Below are 16,146 nucleotides of genomic sequence, written 5' to 3' on the forward strand. Positions count from 1 at the left end.
ATGATTTGCTGGCAGTGCTTTACAGTAACGGTGCCTGTCAGAGGTACTGTCTTTAATTGGTCAGTCACACTGATGCATTTCCCATTGGCACAAGGTTCATCATAATACAGTCCACTATGGTTGGAGCTGGTAGTGGCTCTGCCAACAAAGACACTGCATTTCTCACACTCTAAACGAGGTTCATTTTTTAGCAGATGTCTGCCTTTCCCCCAAGTTATCCCTTAGTTTCTTACTTAAGCATTTGGGTGGTACTCTGTGGGTGACATTTGGCATGAACATGTGGTTTCAGGACTCCTTCCACTATGAGTATAACTAGACTTGGGAGTGTCAGATCCCCAGAGTGCAGCATGGGCAAAATAGTTCTGGTGTAAGTGCCTGAAAGAGTGTTTTCACTGGTCTCCCAGATGAAAAGCAAACCACTGCTAAGTGGCTAAGCAGCTGTTGCAACGCTGTGTCAAGTACCTCAAGCTGAACTTCGGTTTCCACAGGAGCAGATGCTGGTTCTCCACTCCCCTACTCCGCTGCCGCGAACTCAAAGGCTCACGAACAGCGAGGAGGGGGAAAGGGGAATTGGACAGACAAGAGAGACTGCACTGTGTCTTCTTTCTTGACTGGACACGAACCTCTGTCTTCTAGATTCCTGTAACGAGAGTTAGTAAACAACAGCTCCACAAACTCTACCCCTAAGAATTCCAAATGTAATTATTCCACACAATACCTGTCCTGACACAGTGGGTAGCTACTCTCTATACTCATTCGGCTGGGTATCTCGTTGGGAATGAGGGGGCTGTACTGATGATATGCAGCAACCCTGTAAAGAAAACTCACATGTAAAACCCAATATCTTCCTAAGCCCCCTGCTCCCCGACTCTCTCCCACCAACTTTACCTGTCTCCCAACAAGTGGTATTCTATATGGTAAGAAGAGCTGGGATTTGAGGTTGAGTAAGGTTAGCTAATCTTCTTGTTGAACTCTGCACAATGAAGAGATGCTGGTAGGTGAATGCTCTTAATTAAATATATATATATATATATTTATTATTGCTTTGTTAAGTTCAAGCTGCGGAAGTTTTTCTTTGCCTCACAACTACTCATCCTTCTGTCTCTTAATTCAGTCTCTTTTCTTTTCTTTACTATCCACTGGAACTCAAAATTGATTCTGACTGGCGAATCTTTACTGAAGAAATACAGTTGCTGAAAGTATGTGAATCATAAGCGGACACTTAATTGCTTACTGACCCACTAAGTCTCTAGTCTCTGAAATGAAGCTCTCTGGAAGGTTGACGCTCCAAGAATGTGAGAGAAAAAGGGCGCACTTACTTCTCGAAATGCCCTGCTCTCGCGCCTAGCCTCTCACCCTCCTTACTCATGAAGAACTTGTCCTCCGTCGTGAACGAGAAGACCTCTTCTCTGTAGATTCTCCTCACAAACTCCTTCGAAGATACTGCGGAATTTCTTGAAAATAGTGTCCCACTGAGGGACTGTGTGAAAGTTCTTTAAATAGGCAACTATGAATATTAGAAGGTCAAAACTCTGACTGGAAATTACTGAGAGAGGACGGAGCTCGAGAGAACACCGCCACTCCACAAATTTTGACAGTTGAAGTGCGCCGCGTATTGGAAGCGCGCGCACAACTTCAAAATTTAAACACTGCACTGCAGCGGAGAAACAGTGGGAGGGAAGAATCGGACCGACCAGCGGCCATCTTGGAAGGAAGGGGTAGAAATGTGACTACACTACAAATGACCGTAGGAAGGCGGAGAGCGATCTCACAGAAACGCATCTACGCCTTCCTCGGACCAGCCTAGTCTGACCATGAGATTGTTGCCTCAACTGGGGAGAACTTGACCTTTCAGCTCCAATCCTGACAGTACCTCCCACCAAAACCCCTCTCCTCTCCTCCTTGGGTTTAGTGGGATGGGTGCGATGAAACTCCCTGAGCAAACGTGGCGCATGGATGTTGGAAGATGGCTCCCAGGATCTCTCTTCAGGACCATAACCCTTCCAATCGACTAAGTAGAAAATCTTCCCTCTTTGTAACCTAGAATCTAGAATTCTCTTCACCTCAAATTCTTCACTTCCCTGCACCAAAACTGAAGAAGGGGACCTCTTGACTCTAAAACCCTCAGGACAACGCTGGAGCAAGGAAACATGGAAAACTGGATGAATCTTTAACCTTGGGGGAAGATGAACCTTAACACTGACTGGATTCACCATCCGGTCTACTCGAAAAGGACCCACAAATCTAGGCTGAAACTTCCGGTTCCCCTTCAGACGTAAGTTTCGGGTGGAGACCCAGACCAGATCTCCCTTCTCATAGACTGGATTTGGGCGCCTCTTCTTGTCTGCCTGCTTCTTATAGGCAGTCTTAGCCTTAGACAAATTTCTGGAAGCTAACTGGTAAGCCAAATGTAATTCCTGCACTACTGTCTCCACTGCTGGAACATTGCTGATTTCTTTATCTACTAGTGTGTTAGGATGCCTTCCTGAATTCAAATAAAATGGGGAGTAACCAGTAGATGCATGAACGGCATTATTGTAAGCAAACTCGGCTGTCCATATTAGGTCAGGCCACTCTCCTTCCTGATCCAACAAGTACATGCGCAAGTATTGCTCCAATTCTTGATTTACTCTTTCCGTCTGTCCATCCGTCTCTGGATGGAAACTGGTGGACAGACGAGAGTCAACACCCAACCTCCTTAAAAAAGATCTCCAAAAACGAGAGACAAACTGAGGACCCCGATCGGAAATGACTATCTTTGGAATCCCATGTGCCCTTACTATGTGTTGTGTGAACAGTTTGGACAACTGAGTTGCGTTGGGAAGAGCCTTCAAAGGGACAAAATGACTCATTTTAGAAAAATGGTCCACCACCACCCAAATGACTGAGAGGCCTCCACTAGACGGAAGATCCACAATGAAATCCATGGAAATGGTATGCCAAGGATATGGGGCGGGAGGTAAAGGCTGTAAAAGACCTTGGGGAGCCCTTCTGGGAGTCTTTCCCTTGATACACAACTCACACGTGGCTACATACTGCCGCACCTGAGCTTCCATTGCCGGCCACCAAAACTCTCTTCGAATCAACTCCAATGTTTTCGTCACCCCTTTATGTCCAGCCAGAGGCTCATCATGGAAGTGTTCGATGATCTGCCTTCGCAATTCCACACTTGATATAAACAACTTGTCTTGAAAATAGGGCCTTCCTTCTTTCACTTGGAATTCTTTTCCCCTGGCTGTCCAATTCCTCACTTCTTCTGGAGACTGTGTGTCTTGTAGTTTCTTTTCTATGTCTGTGTAAGTGAGAGTTCCGATTATTCGATCTACAGGAATTATAACTCCCTCTTCTCCAGTCTTCCCCTCTTCGTTCACATTCAGACGAGATAAGGCGTCCGCCTTTCCATTAGCTGATCCTGGCTTGTAAGTGAGAACAAAATCATAATCGGCAAAAAATAGTGACCATCTCAATTGACGGGGGGTGAGGGTGCGGGCGGATTTTAAAAACTGAAGATTTCGATGGTCCGTGAAGACGGTCACCACGTGCCGGGCACCCAATAAATAATGTCGCCACTCCAAAAATGCATCCTTGACTGCCAACAGTTCTTTATCCGCGATGGGATAATTTATCTCTGCCGCTGTTAACTTCCTGGAACGAAAGGCTACAGGATGTAATTGGCCTGTCTGCTTATGGCGCTGCGACAAAATTCCTCCAATGGCCAAATTAGAGGCATCTGCTTCCACAAAGAACGGTTCTTCAGGATCTGGATGAAGCAACACCGGAGATGATACAAAAATGCTCTTGAGTTCATTAAAGGCTGCTTCTGTTTCTGCATTCCACTCGAACTTCGCCTTTTTCTTGAGCAACTTCGTGAGGGGACAAACTCTCTCCGAAAAGTTAATTATAAAACGCCTGTAAAAATTGGCGAAGCCGAGGAAACTCTGTACCTCCTTCACTGAACTCGGGGAGGGCCACTCCTTGATGGCCCTAACCTTTGATTCATCCATGGAAACACCATTGGGTGACAGGACAAATCCCAAAAATTCCACTTGTATGGAGTGAAACACACACTTCTCCAGTTTGACAAAAAGTTGGTTCTCAAGCAGCTTCTTCAGAATGGACCTGACATGCTGAATATGTTCTTCTAAACTGGCAGAAAAAATGAGGATGTCATCAATGTAAACCACTGCACATCGATCCAAAAATTCTCGCAACACATCATTTACGAAGTGCTGAAAAGCGGCTGGAGCGTTGCATAAGCCGAAGGGCATAACTTGGTATTCGAACAAACCAAAACGAGTGCGAAAGGCCGTCTTCCACTCCTCTCCTTCAGCCATGCGGACCAGATGATAGGCGCCTCTCAGATCCAATTTAGTATACACCTTCGCTCCCTTTACCTGATCCAAGAGCTCAGAAATCAAGGGTAATGGATAACGATTTTTCTTGGTCACCAAATTGAGGGCGCGATAGTCTATGCAAGTTCTCAGCTGGCCATCCTTCTTCGGAATGAAGAAAAGTGGAGACGAAACTGGAGACTGTGAGGGGCGAATGAAGCCATTAGCCAGATAATTATTCAGATATTCTTTTAAATGGACATTCTCCGCTTCGGTTAATGCGTAAATTCGGCTACAGGGCAGAGAGGCTCCCGGCTCCAGCTCAATGCGACAGTCGTATTCACGATGGGGAGGCAAACGATCCGCTTCTCTTTCATCAAAAACTGGAGCAAGATCTTCATATTCTTGTGGAATTTCTTGAGTATCTAAAGCACAAATGGTCTTCGGAATGCTAGCTAAGATTTGGGACTGTGAAGCTTGTGAAGCTATAGATGGTTCTGGATGGGATTGGAAACAATGTTGCAAGCAAAAATGTGAATTCATGCGAATGGATCGCTGAGCCCAGTCAATTTGAGGGTTATGCTCAGTGAGCCAGGGCAGGCCCAAAATAAATTGAAACTGCGGAGCATCGATTAAGTTGAATTGTAAAGAGCTCACGTGTTGGCCGGGTCCATACAACAAAATCTCCTCAGAATCGTAGACTATAGGCCCGGAAGACAAACTTGTTCCATCTACAGCACGTACAGGCTCCGGCCGTTCCTTCCTCAAGAAGGCGATTCCAAGAGCTCTCGCAAATCCAATGTCACAAAAATTTCCGGTGGCCCCTGAATCGATCATGACCGACATTCCTTCCTTGATCTGTCCTCCAAACTTAATCCGAACTGACAAAATTAAATGTGGGGCAGAAGATTGCAAAGTATTAGCCGCTAATTTCGCCTCTGGAGTTGACTGTTCTTTAGCTTCCACCAGGGCAACCCCTTCTACTGGTGGAGCCGATCTTTTACCCAAGAATTGTTCTTTGGCCTCTTTGGACATTCCTTCACAAAATGGCCAGGGTTCCCACAATACATACACAGCTTTCCCAAACGTCTCTTCTCTCTTTCTTCTTTAGACAATGGACCTCGAACGGAACCAATCTGCATTGGTTCCTCTTCTGACGACGATTCTTTCTGCTTAGATCCTTCTGTTTTCATTCTGTCAAAACGAGGAGGGATATACCTGGTTTCTTTCCGCCTCTCATTCCTCCTTTCATTTTGACGCTGATCAATCTGAAGAACTAAGTCAATTAATTCTGAAACCTCCGTGGGACGTTTTGGAATCTGCGATAGACCATCTTTAATCTCATCCTTGAGGCCACGATAAAAAATTGCTGCACGTTTCGCCTCAGGCCAGTTGGTTTCTACAATTAATTTATTAAATTGCGCCAAATAAGCAACTAATTCTCGATTTCCTTGCTTCAGATCTAACAACTCATTATCAGTGGATTGCGAGATGGACCGTCTGTCAAAAATTCGTAGAAATTCTTTCTTGAAGCCTTCAAATTCATATAAAATGGGATCGTTGTTGTTCACCAATGGCATAGACCAGGTGGCGGCATCTCCACTCAGGTACGACAGCATGAACGCCACCTTAGACTGATCTTCTTTGAAAATAATTGGCCGACAGAGATAGTGTAGGGAACATTGAGTAAGAAAAATTTGGGCCTTGTTCGGATCCCCACTAAATCTTTCAGGAGCAGCCAATGGAATAGTTGGCGAGATAGCGTGGATCACCTGAGTTGTGAGTTCGGCAGCAGACGGGGCTGGGGCAAAAGAGGGAGGCTTATCTTCTTGGACGGCTGGACGGGTTCCCCCAGAAAACTCTTCAAACCTTTGGCGCAAATAACTTGCATCTAAAACTGACTTTCTAACCTCTTCTTTCAAGGACTTGTTCTCTTCCATAGTATCACTTAACTGCTTCTGGATACTATCTAGTACTGTAGCTAGAGCCTTAACATCAATCCCCTCAGCCATCGTGCTCGGGTGGAATTCAGTTTTTTGGCACTTCAATCTGTCAAGTACCTCAAGCTGAACTTCGGTTTCCACAGGAGCAGATGCTGGTTCTCCACTCCCCTACTCCGCTGCCGCGAACTCAAAGGCTCACGAACAGCGAGGAGGGGGAAAGGGGAATTGGACAGACAAGAGAGACTGCACTGTGTCTTCTTTCTTGACTGGACACGAACCTCTGTCTTCTAGATTCCTGTAACGAGAGTTAGTAAACAACAGCTCCACAAACTCTACCCCTAAGAATTCCAAATGTAATTATTCCACACAATACCTGTCCTGACACAGTGGGTAGCTACTCTCTATACTCATTCGGCTGGGTATCTCGTTGGGAATGAGGGGGCTGTACTGATGACATGCAGCAACCCTGTAAAGAAAACTCACATGTAAAACCCAATATCTTCCTAAGCCCCCTGCTCCCCGACTCTCTCCCACCAACTTTACCTGTCTCCCAACAAGTGGTATTCTATATGGTAAGAAGAGCTGGGATTTGAGGTTGAGTAAGGTTAGCTAATCTTCTTGTTGAACTCTGCACAATGAAGAGATGCTGGTAGGTGAATGCTCTTAATTAAATATATATATATATATATTTATTATTGCTTTGTTAAGTTCAAGCTGCGGAAGTTTTTCTTTGCCTCACAACTACTCATCCTTCTGTCTCTTAATTCAGTCTCTTTTCTTTTCTTTACTATCCACTGGAACTCAAAATTGATTCTGACTGGCGAATCTTTACTGAAGAAATACAGTTGCTGAAAGTATGTGAATCATAAGCGGACACTTAATTGCTTACTGACCCACTAAGTCTCTAGTCTCTGAAATGAAGCTCTCTGGAAGGTTGACGCTCCAAGAATGTGAGAGAAAAAGGGCGCACTTACTTCTCGAAATGCCCTGCTCTCGCGCCTAGCCTCTCACCCTCCTTACTCATGAAGAACTTGTCCTCCGTCGTGAACGAGAAGACCTCTTCTCTGTAGATTCTCCTCACAAACTCCTTCGAAGATACTGCGAAATTTCTTGAAAATAGTGTCCCACTGAGGGACTGTGTGAAAGTTCTTTAAATAGGCAACTATGAATATTAGAAGGTCAAAACTCTGACTGGAAATTACTGAGAAAGGACGGAGCTCGAGAGAACACCGCCACTCCACAAATTTTGACAGTTGAAGTGCGCCGCGTATTGGAAGCGCGCGCACAACTTCAAAATTTAAACACTGCACTGCAGCGGAGAAACAGTGGGAGGGAAGAATCGGACCGACCAGCGGCCATCTTGGAAGGAAGGGGTAGAAATGTGACTACACTACAAATGACCGTAGGAAGGCGGAGAGCGATCTCACAGAAACGCATCTACGCCTTCCTCGGACCAGCCTAGTCTGACCATGAGATTGTTGCCTCAACTGGGGAGAACTTGACCTTTCAGCTCCAATCCTGACACGCTGTGTACACATTCCATCCAAAGGTTCGCATTTTACAGAGAGCAGTCCTGAAAAGTCTCTAACATATGGTGTCCCTAGCAATAAAAAATTGACCTTTACATTATGAGGAAAATTGATTTTCCAGTGAGATGTCACTTGCAGAAATAAGGGAGGGGTATTTACATCAATCAATCAATCAATCAGTCACTTGTAAAGTGCACTACATACCCACAAGGGTCTCAAGGCTCTGGGAGGGGGGGTGCTACTGATCGAACAGCCAGGTCTTGAGTAGCCTCCTGAAGGTCAGCAGGTCTTGGGTCTGTTGTAGGCTCAGTGGGAGGGTGTTCCATGTCTTCGCGGCGAAGTGGGAGGAGGATCTCCTGCCAGTGGTTGCTCTTCGGTAGCGCGGGATGGTGGCGAGTGCGAGGTCAGTGGGGCTGGCGGTTGGGGATGTAGAAGGAGAGTCGTCTGTTGAGGTAGGCTGTGCTGGTTTTGTGGAGTGCCTTGTGTGCGTGGATGAGGAGCTTGAAGGATATCCTCTTGTTGACGGGAAGCCAGTGCAGGTTTCTCAGGTGGGGTGATGTGGCTGTTTCGTGGTACGTTGAGGATCAGTCGTGCTGAGGCGTTTTGGATGCGTTGCAGTTGTTTGATGAGCTTGGTCGGGGCTCCCGCGTAGAGGGCGTTTCCGTAGTCGAATCTGCTGCTGACGAGGGCCTGGGTGACTGTTCTTCTTGTATCAGTTTGGATCCACCTGTAGATCTTGCGGAGCATGCGGAGGGTGTTGAAGCAGGAGGAGGAGACAGCGTTGAATTGCTTGGTCATTGAGAGCGTTGAGTCGAGGATGATTCCCAGGTTGTGTGTGTGGTCGGTGGGTGTCAGGCTGCCCCCAGAGCCGTCGGCCACCAGGAGTAGTCCCAGGCTGGAGGGCTGGAGCCGAGGTTAAGGACCTCTGTCTTGTCTGAGTTCAGCTTCAACCGGCTGGTCTTCATCCAGTCAGTGATGGCCTTCATACCTTTTTGGAGGTTGGCTTTGGCGGTGATGGGGTTCTTGGTGAGGCATAAAATCAGTTGAGTGTCATCGGCATAGGAGATTATGTTGAGGTCGTGTTGTCGGGTGACGTGTGCGAGGAGGGCCATGTAAATGTTGAACAGTGTCGGGCTGAGGGAGGATCCCTGGGGTATGCCGCAGATGATCTTGGAGGCTTCGGATCGGAATAGGGGTGGCGGATGCTCTGGGTTCTGCGGAGAGGAATCAGGTGGTCCATTTCAGAGCCTTGTCTCGGATCCCTGCGGAATGGAGGCATACGCGTAGTGTGTGGTGGCAGACGGTGTTGAAGGCGGCAGAGAGATCCAGGAGGATGAGGGTAGCGGTCTCACCATTGTCCAGCAGGGTCCTGATGTCGTCAGTAGCGGCAATGAGGGCAGTCTCGGTGCTGTGGTTGCTGTGGAACCATGACTGGGAAGGGTCCAGGATTCTGTTTTCTTCGAGGTATCGGGATAGCTGTCTGTTGACGATCTTCTCCATGACCTTGGCCGGGAACGGGAACGGGAGCAGAGAGATGGGCCAGAAGTTCTTGAGGTCTCTTGGGTCTGCCTTGGGTTTTTTGAGTAGGGCGTTAATCTCGGCATGTTTCCAACTCTCTGGGAAGGTTGCGGTCTCGAGGGAGAGATTGATGACGTTGCACAGGTGGGGTGCGATGGAGCTGCTAGATTTGTTGAAGATGTGGTGCGGGAATGGATCTGATGGGGAGCCGGAGTGGATTGTGCTCATGGTCTTGATGGTGTCATCAGTGCTCACGCTGACCCAGGCTAGCAGGGGGTCGTGGTCGATGGTGTGCAGAGGGTCTGTTGTGTTGCTGTCTGTTGGGGCTGTCTGAGCGTTGAAGCTGTTGTGAATGTCTGCTATCTTGCGGTGGAAGAAAGTGGCGAGGGAGTCGCAGAGGGCTTGCGATGGCGGGATGTCGTTGGAGTTGGAGCTGGGGTTGGAGAGTTCCTTCACAATGTTGAAGAGCTCCTTGCTATTGCGAGCATTGTTGTTGAGGCGGTCTTTAATGGAGGTCTTCTTGGCAGTCCTGATGAGGTGATGGTGTGTGCAGATGGCATCCTTGTCGGCTGCGTGGCTGTCCGGAGTCTGTTCGCTGTGCCATTTATTTTCCAGATTCCAGGCTAGGAGTTCTGGGGTGAACCAGCTGACCCTCTAGCTGGTGTATCTGTGGGGGGTTTTCTTCAGTGGGGCGAGGCTGTTGACGCAGTCGTTGATCCAGCGTCTGAGGCTGTGGGCAGCGTCATCAGTGTTGGTGGGTTCGGTGGGAAGGCTGAGAGCGAGGTTTGCATGTAGTTGGTCTTCGGTGATTTTGCTCCAGCAGCGGCGGGGGATCTGTTGGGTGTGGTGGTGTGTGGTGGGTTTCTGAAAGGTGAAGTGGATGCAGCGGTGGTCGGTCCAGGAGAGTTCGGTGGTGTGGTTGAAGGAGACGTGCGGGCTTGAAGAGAAGACAGGGTCGAGTGTGTGGCCGGCGGAGTGGGTAGGCATGACGAGTTGCCTCAGTCCGAGGTTGGCGAGGGTATCGATCAGAGTTGTGGAGTTGCTGTTGTTGTTGTTCTCAAGGTGGAAGTTCAGGTCCCTGAGGAGGATGTAGTCGGTGGAGGTCAGGGTGTGCGAGCTGATGAAGTTGGCGCTGGAGTCGCTGAACTGGGGGTGGGGTCTGGGGGGTCTGTAGACGAGGGTTCCTCTGAGGGTGGAGTTGGGGTCTGTGTGGATCTGAAAATGCATGTGTTCGGCGGTGGTGAGAATGTCGTCGGTGCTGGTCGAGACCCTGATGCTGTTCTTGTGGACAATGGCGATTCCTCCTCCGACTCTGTTGGTGCGGTCTCTGTGGGTGATCTTGTAGCCGTCTGGGATGGCTATGGCAATGTTGGGTGTGGAGGAGTCGTTCATCCAGGTCTCTGTCAGGAAGGCGATGTCCGGGGATGTGTCGAGCAGGTCCCAGAGCTCGACAGCGTGTTTGCATGCAGAGCGGGTGTTCAGTAGGATGCATCAGAGGTGGTTGAGGTCTTTCTTGGTGGGTTGTTTGGCGGCTCTGAGGCTGGTGTAGCTGCAGTTCCGGCAGGTGAAGGGGCCGTGTGTGCGTTTTGGGGCGGCCTTGAAGCAGGTGTGGGTCTGTCCAGAGTTAAGAGCATGCAGTGTGCTAGCGTCATAGTGGCGGTTGTCATGGCGGGTGTGAGGATCAGGGGTTCTGGCACGGGCTTGCATTAGGCCGGCATATATGGGGAGGAGGGAGGGAGGAGCTGCTGGGAGGTGGGAGGCAGGGGCAGCGAATGGGCAGTCAGGGGGGCAAGGTCGCAGGGGACGCAGAGGCTTGGAGCGGGAGCGGTGAGGGGCGACGAGGGTACAGACGGCAAAAGGGCACAGAATTAGAGGGGCAGCGAAGGAACAGAAGGTAAAATGAGCACAAGGTTACAGGGGCAACGAGGGAACAGAAAGCAAAAGGGCACAGGTTACAGGGGCAACGAGGGAACAGAAAGCAAAGGGCACAAGGTTACAGGGGCAACGAGGGAACAGAAAGCAAAAGGGCACAGGTTACAGGGGCAAGGAGGGAACTGAAGCAAAATGGGCACAAGGTTACAGAGGCAGTGAGAGGAACAAAAGGCAAAGTGGGCAGAGAGACACAGGGACAGCGAGGGGGAGCAGAGGAAAAAACAGGCGCAGACCAAGATAGGCGGCGGAGGAACACAGAAACCAAAGACACTGAATAACAGAATTGCACTACAGTGAAACTGACCTACGGCCTAGGGCCTTGAAGCTCTCAGCAGTGGCAGCTGGGGCAGGGACACACAGGCGGTGCTGTGCGGAGGGGGAATGACCTACCTAGAAGGGTCAAGGGTCGCTTCATGGGAGCAGACTTAAAGAATCCTGAAAAAGGTAGAGAACATGTGCTTCTAGAGCAGGCTGAGTGAGGAGGTAGGTGATTGCTAACCTCCACTTCAGGCCATGGAGTTACTGCTGCTCCTCATGCACCCTTCTGTTCTGTTGTTCCCACTGGAGTCCTCTCATAAATGACACAAGGCCCTCTTTTCAGCACCTATCAAAGGAATGACTGTTGCAGTAAAGCCAATAACTGCATAAGGAGGGCTGCATGCAGCATTCAATACTGATCTTACCTCTTGGTGCACCTGCGCCTTGGGTCATGTATCAGTGTGATGGGAGGGGTGCACCCAATAAGGGGAACCAGTCAGAGCCTAGCATCCTGCCACAGTTCCTTTTAAATCAAAATATTAGGCATTATCATATTTGGGATTATTTCAGAAAAGTGCCTTTGCAGGTTGGGCTGCCATCCTAGAATAGCACAGGGTCCCATCATTTAGGGAGGTATTGTACCAGGGCATTGTTGTTAGAATATCATCTAACATAACTTTACTCTCCTAACTATTGTCAACAGAAACATTGTCCCATTGGAGTTAATTATAGAAAACACATACCCAATGTGACAATATTTTTGTAATGTTATTTAGGACTTCCTATACCCTACACACTCAGAACATCTGGTGGGTTTTAGGTGTTTGAACGGAGCTGCATCAGAGGTTTCCTGCAGCCTCTCCATCGCGTCTTGGGCTGAACTGTAGCATGTAGCTGGGTTGCTTGAGCCTGGTAGTCACTCCGTCTGAACAGGGAGTGGTGGCAGAAATGACCCCCTTCGCCATGACCTGTCCTGGAGAATAAAATGTAAAAGCCTCTGGCTTACTGGCTGTGACTGTTTTTAGAAAGCATGCCCCAAGGACAGAGGTGCCCTCATTCTGTCATTGAAGTGGAAGCCGCTCTGGAAGGTGAGATAGATAGGACATGCAGCTTGCTCATCACAAAATAAAATGCTCCATTCAAGAATTGAATATACTACAAGGGTTCCAATTGGGTGAATGTTCAAACATGGGCCAAAGACTGATAAAAGCCAAACCATTCAGGAACTGAGAACATTTTTTCTTGCAATCTGCATGGACACAAAAAGAAAGTTGCTGTGAGTAGGGACTAAGTTTAGCCTTTCCAACAGAACAGCCATCTACAGTCATGAGCAGCACTTATGACCAAGTTGAAGGAGCTGGGCTTTCCATATCCAGCTACTGCTTTGCAGCCAACAATGTTACCTCATATAAATTAGTCTGTGAGGTTCTGTGGTGCTGCATCAATTCATGCAGCTGACAGGCACACAAGGGGTTTGTGAGGAAAATGGCACACACGTCAATTTTCAATTCAAAGAACTTTATTCGGTAACTATACAAAGTAAACCATAAAAGCAAAGTTCATATATCACGCAGTTAAAATTGCCAAAACAATTTAAAAAGGGAAGACCACAATGGGATCAGATACTTTTAACAAAAGTTAAAAAATTATAAGTATAATATCACAAATGATTTACAGAATGTAAAATACTTTTTTTAAAAGGCAATAACAGATGCAATAATGAATTAATTGTCCAAGAATTGTAGTGCCAGAAATTCAGGGCGGCATTGTCTCAGTCCCATTTTTCTTAACACTGGCATAATCCATCTTTTCCTAGGGATAGAGTAAAATTTGCAAAAAAGCTATATATGTATAGATGACTGTGCAGAGGAATCATTACACGGACATTTACATATTGTTCTATACCAATCATTTAATTTGGGGAAACTTAAGGACCTGAGTAAAATATTCAGTCTAAAGCGTGTTAGCAAGAATCTATCATAGTCTCCAGCGATTAACAGAATATAAGGTTGTATAGTCACAGAGACCAGAGTAAGATGGTGAGCTTGGACCGTTGTTTTTTTAAATTTCATTTCAGTCATAATTCTAATTTCATTCAAAAATCGCATACAGTTACTTTTAAGATCCTTTCTAGACACATCACACATAGTCTGGGGGTCATTATAATATTCTTGATGGCCTAATCGAGATAAGAATGTTTTACCATATTCTAGCCATCTTATGTGTTTAACCCCATCAATCCCAAGGCCATCCTTCAATATGTGACGATTAAAAGCAGACTCATCTGTGGTCCATACCCTGTGCCACAGGAGGACGGGCTGAATCTTAATCACATCCTCTAAGTATGGCATACCAAGTTCAGCGTGACAGATAAAGGTTGACGTACTGTCCGTCATTGACAGGAGGAACCTGAGAAACATGTTTTCTGCCATCTGAAGTGAGTTTACATTGACAAATCCCCAGATTCCAGCTCCGTAGGTAGCAATCGCAACACATTTCACCTTGTAAATGTGCAACAGTTCCCCCGGTTAGCGTTTTCCTAATTTTCTACTGAAATTTGATAGTACCATCAATGGTTTGCTAAACAAAAGCCTTCTCGCTTTAACTGCCCGAGTCCAAGTTCCTGATTGGTCAAATAAAATCCATAAATAGGAAAAAGTTTTAGTGCACTCCATTGCCTTAGTATTACTTAAAATGGAGTTGTTCTTTTTATTGAATTCGTTCCCACAGTTCATTACAAACGTTTTTGAACAGTTAATTGTAAGACCCAGGTTGGACATAAAATTTGTAAAATAATTAACTACCCTTTGGAGACCAAGCGGCGTGCGAGCCATAAGGACTGCATCATCTGCATACAGGAGTGCAGGGATAGGGCGAGTCGCTGCTATTGGTAAATCCCTGCACTCCTTGACCAGAGCAGTTTCTAGGATGTTTATATACAATGTAAATAAAAACTGGGCAAGGACGCAGCCTTGCCTTACGCCCCTCATCACTCTGAAATTCTTAGTGCAGTCCCAGTGCAGCCGAAAACGCACCCTTGCCCTTGCCCCCTTGCTGCCTTAAAAAGGAGATTAATAAAATATCTACACCCAGCCCCTCTAAGATCAGCCATAGCTTTTCATGAACGACACAGTCAGATTCTGCCGTTAGGTCAACAAAAGTTAAAAACAACCTTTCCCCTTTCGTTTGGTTAATCTATCTAGTAAAATATGTAGATTTAGTCCCTGATCAATTGTGCCCAGGCCCTTGCGAAAGCCATATTGTAAGTCATTTATTATTGCTTGCTCCTTCGCCCAGGCCTGCAATCTTTCTAGGATCCTACAATATTGACTGTGAAATCCAGTAATGAAATTGGACGATAGCAAGCTGGATTCACCCTGTCTCCCTTTTTAAAAATGGGGACAATTATAGAATCATACCAAGTCGATAAAAACCCCTTTGTACAACATGCATTAAAAACTTGTGTTAAAAGTGGTCCCCACAGTGCCAAGTTAAATTTAAATAGGTCAACCGGTATGCTATCAGGCCCCGGGGCCTTACCACCCAAACTTATATTTATGGCCGCATTAACCTCACTCAAAGTAAGATCCAATGATAATTTTTGAACAATGTGGGAGAATGCTCAAGATCAACCCCATTCAACAAGATTCCCTGTTCATCTGTCAGTGGATTATTATACAATTTTGAATAGTGTGATATCCACTCCGATTCAGTTATAGCGATTTCTACGGTTGCTTTATCGTTCTCAGCCAGAAACAGCGCATTAACCGCCTTCCAAAAAGTAGTAGGATCTCGATTAATCGAAGCCTCATGTAAGGCGCTCCAGGCTTCCTCTTTCAGCATTTGTAGTCCTGATCCTTCACTGGAGCATTAAGTGCATATTTGAGTTTAGTATAGGCCTTTGTGCATTGAGAGTCAAACCACCCTTCACTTTGGGCATTATTCCTTTTTGCCTTAACACACAATGTTTCTTTGGTTTGGTTAGATATGGCTAAAAAATTCTTTATGATTACTTGGTGAGATGATCTCTCATCAAGACAAGAAAAAAACCATGTTCTTACACTTCAATACTATTTTTGTAACAAATTCCTCAGGGTCCAGTTTCGCCCATCTCAATGCATACCCATTCGCCTGCTCAAAGTGATGTTCTTCAGAAGCTGAGTGGAATTGCCTCTCATGTTAAAACGTTGTTTATATATCATCACATCAATACTTAGAGGAAAATGATCACTTAAAGCAACATTATGGGTAGTAAAATCCTTAACACGTGGGGAATGCCTACTTGTTATCAATATAAAATCTATGATGGAAAAAATACCTCGTCCATTAAACGTTGGACAAAAAGGGACCATAGGTGAACATACATTGTTTGCAAAGCCCAAATCATATGTAAACAAAAGATCTCCATATAGTGTATGTTGAAATGGGGGAGGCTATTTTGTATGTTATTCCACAAACCTCCTTGTTGCCCCTTTGGCATATAGAAGAATTAAAATCTCCGCCCCATATAACAAAGACTTCTTTAGTTGAGTGGGACTGTAAGTAATTGAAATCACTATTTAGATTTCTCAATATCCCCTCAAACATTTCTGGTGCGCCATTATTATAAAAATTTACTACGACCATATAAAATCC

At 46.5% G+C, this 16,146-nt stretch overlaps 1 protein-coding gene across 2 annotated transcripts in view; it reads left to right on the forward strand.

The window, feature by feature from the left end:
* Positions 1 to 16,146, forward strand: part of LOC146776044 (fatty acyl-CoA hydrolase precursor, medium chain-like) — a 316,465-nt gene that overhangs the window by 270,400 nt on the left and 29,919 nt on the right. The gene's annotated exons all lie outside the window — the stretch shown is intronic.

The sequence above is a fragment of the Triturus cristatus genome, chromosome 12 (assembly GCF_964204655.1).
Source record: "Triturus cristatus chromosome 12, aTriCri1.1, whole genome shotgun sequence".
NCBI lineage: Eukaryota > Metazoa > Chordata > Amphibia > Caudata > Salamandridae > Triturus > Triturus cristatus.